Genomic DNA, 3,673 nt, shown 5'->3' with positions numbered 1-3,673 from the left:
GGAAAGAGCATCTGTGAGCCAAGATGGCGATTCGCGCCTCTGCTGTAAGCTATGCAGCATAGATTTCAGGGTCTTTTCCTTCCTTATTAACGCCCCAAAATATGCCGTTACAAATAGGCATCAGTGTTATCTGGGCTATTTGCTGGGATTGTAAATAACATGTTTTTCAGGCAAATAATGCCATTTTGCATGAGAAAAATTCAGGAGCTCTTGCTATATGCGACTGATCCCTTTAGCAGTTGGCTCCGCCCCCCTGTAACTGTACTTTTAAGTGTATTTACATTCGGCTAGATTTAGAGTTCTGCGGCCAAAGGGGTGCGTTAGCTACGCTGGCTTTTTTCCCCCCGCACCTTTTAAATACCGCTGGTATTTAGAGTTCACAGAATGGCTGTGTTAGGCTCCAAAAAAGGGAGCGTAGAGCATATTTACCGCCACTGCAACTCTCGATACCAGCGTTGCTTATGGACGCGGCCAGCTTCAAAAACGTGCTCGTGCACGATATCCCCATAGGAAACAATGGGGCTGTTTGAGCTGAAAAAAAAACCTAACACCTGCAAAAAAGCAGCGTTCAGCTCCTAACGCAGCCCCATTGTTTCCTATGGGAAACACTTCCTAAGTCTGCACCTAACACCCTAACATGTACCCCGAGTCTAAACACCCCTAACCTTACACTTATTAACCCCTAATCTGCCGACCCCGCTATCGCTGACCCCTGCATTTTATTATTTACCCCTAATCTGCCCCTCCGTACACCACCGCAACCTACATTATACCTATGTACCCCTAATCTGCTGCCCCTAACACCGCCGACCCCTATATTATAATTATTAACCCCTAATCTGCGCCGCCGCTATCGCTGACCCCTGCATATTATTATTAACCCCTAATCTGCCGCTCCGTACACGCCGCAACCTACGTTATCCCTATGTACCCCTAATCTGCTGCCCCTAACACCGCCGACCCCTATATTATATTTATTAACCCCTAATCTGCCGCCCCCAACGTCGCCTCCACCTACCTACAATAATTAACCCCTAATCTGCCGACCGGATCTCACTGCTACTCTAATAAATGTATTAACCCCTAAAGCTAAGTCTAACCCTAACACTAACACCCCCCTAAATTAAATATAATTTAAATCTAACGAAATAAATTAACTCTTATTAAATAAATTATTCCTATTTAAAGCTAAATACTTACCTGTAAAATAAACCCTAATATAGCTACAATATAAATTATAATTATATTGTAGCTATTTTAGGATTAATATTTATTTTACAGGCAACTTTGTAATTATTTTAACCAGGTACAATAGCTATTAAATAGTTAATAACTATTTAATAGTTACCTAGTTAAAATAATTACAAAATTACCTGTAACATAAATCCTAACCTAAGTTACAATTAAACCTAACACTACAATCAATCAATAAATAAATTAAATAAAATACCTACAATTATCTACAATTAAACCTAACACTACACTATCAATAAATTAATTAAATACAATACCTACAAATAAATACAATGAAATAAACTAACTAAAGTACAAAAAATTAAAAAGAACTAAGTTACAAAAAATAAAAAAATATTTACAAACATTAGAAAAATATTACAACAATTTTAAACTAATTACACCTACTCTAAGCCCCCTAATAAAATAACAAAGACCCCCAAAATAAAAAAAATGCCCTACCCTATTCTAAAATTAAAATAGAAAAGCTCTTTTACCTTACCAGCCCTGAAAAGGGCCCTTTGCGGGGCATGCCCCAAAGAATTCAGCTCTTTTGCCTGTAAAAAAAAACATACAATACCCCCCCCCAACATTACAACCCACCACCCACATACCCCTAATATAAGCCAAACCCCCTTAAATAAACCTAACACTAAGCCCCTGAAGATCTCCCTACCTTGTCTTCACCACGCCGGGTTCACCGATCGATCCAGAAGAGCCTCCGATGTCTTGATCCAAGCCCAAGCGGGGGGCTGAAGATGTGGGGGGGCCTCGGTTTAGGGGTACATAGGTAGTTTATGGGTGTTAGTGTACTTTAGAGCACAGTAGTTAAGAGCTTTATGAACCGGCATTAGCCCAGAAAGCTCTTAACTACTGACTTTTTTCTGCGGCTGGAGTTTTGTCGTTAGATTTCTAACGCTCACTTCAGCCACGACTCTAAATACCGGCGTTAGAAAGATCTCATTGAAAAGATAGGATACGCAATTGACGTAGGGGGATCTGCAGTATGGAAAAGTCACGGCTGGAAAGTGAGCGTTAGACCCTTTCTGACTGACTCTAAATACCAGCGGTAGCCCAAAACCAGCGTTAGGAGCCTCTAACGCTGGTTTTGACGGCTAACGCCAAACTCTAAATCTAGCCGCTAGTGTTTAATGCAACTTTTTTCTTCCCCTACCCTTGACGCCAGACCTCATACTAAGTCATACTAATCCAATGAGCATCATTTATGATTGCGTTTGAGCAAAATCGTTTACTTTCAACTTGCACTGCTCACGATAGAAAAACATAAATTATGCTTACCAGATAATTTCCTTTCCTTCTGTACAGGGAGAGTCCACAGTTGCATTCATTACATTTGGGAAATAATTAACCTGGCCACCAGGAGGAGGCAAAGACCCCAGCCAAAAGGCTTAAATACCTCCCCCACTTTACTCATCCCCCAGTCATTCTGCCGAGGGAACAAGGAACAGTAGGAGAAATATCAGGATGAAAAGGATGCCAGAAGAAACAAGATAAAATTTAGGGCCGCTCATCGGAGAACACGGGCGGGAGCTGTGGACTCTCCCTGTACAGAAGGAAAGGAAATTTTCTGGTAAGCATAATTTATGCTTTCCTTCTAAATACAGGGAGAGTCCAGAGCTGCATTCATAACTTGTGGGAAATTATACCCAAGCTACAGAGGACACTGAATGCTAACGGGAGGGCAAAAAGAGAGACGGCCCCCATCTGAGGGCACCACAGCCTTCTCCCGAAGGCTGATTCCACATTCTTTGAAAAGGAATGCAAGGAGGACCAAGTAGCCGCCCAACAATCCGATCTATAGAGATTTCATGCCAGAGACTCAAAATGACGTCACTGCACTCAAACTGAGCCTTAAACCTCTGAGGCGGTTTGTGTCCCGCTGTCTCTTATGTCAAGTGGAAGACACTCCTTACCTAAAAATAAGGAAGTCGTCAATGCCTTCTGACCCTAGCGCTTCCCAGATACAAATATTCAACAGAGAAAACTGTATATTCTTATATAGCCTGAAAAAGACATCATGATTCCCTAAAAAGGGAAAACCTTTTCCTTCTAGAGAAGAAATAGGACATATAAAAAATAAAAAACCACAATCTCTCTTTTGAAGTCACAAATAGCCAAAACCTTAGGGAAAAAAGCTTACTAGGCTTGTAGAACAGCCTTATTATAGAGGAAACCCAATAAGAAGTACGTGAGGCAAGGTTGCAACACAGAGACTATGGCACATAGAAGCAATCTACAAACGGAGTAGATCATTGAAGATATGCAACTCCCTAAAAATAAGATCTAAGCTCCAAGGTGGAGCATCAGATTGACTCACCATTGACGCAGTCAGAGTCCTAGAAAAAAAACCTGAACGCTCAGAAGCTCAATGAGCCTCTAGAGCAGAAGAAACAAACAGGGCTAAAAAACTGTCCCAACA

Source organism: Bombina bombina, unplaced genomic scaffold (genome assembly GCF_027579735.1).
Source record: "Bombina bombina isolate aBomBom1 unplaced genomic scaffold, aBomBom1.pri scaffold_1770, whole genome shotgun sequence".
NCBI lineage: Eukaryota > Metazoa > Chordata > Amphibia > Anura > Bombinatoridae > Bombina > Bombina bombina.
The sequence above is the reverse complement of the archived record's forward strand: the minus strand, read 5'-3'. Positions refer to the sequence as shown.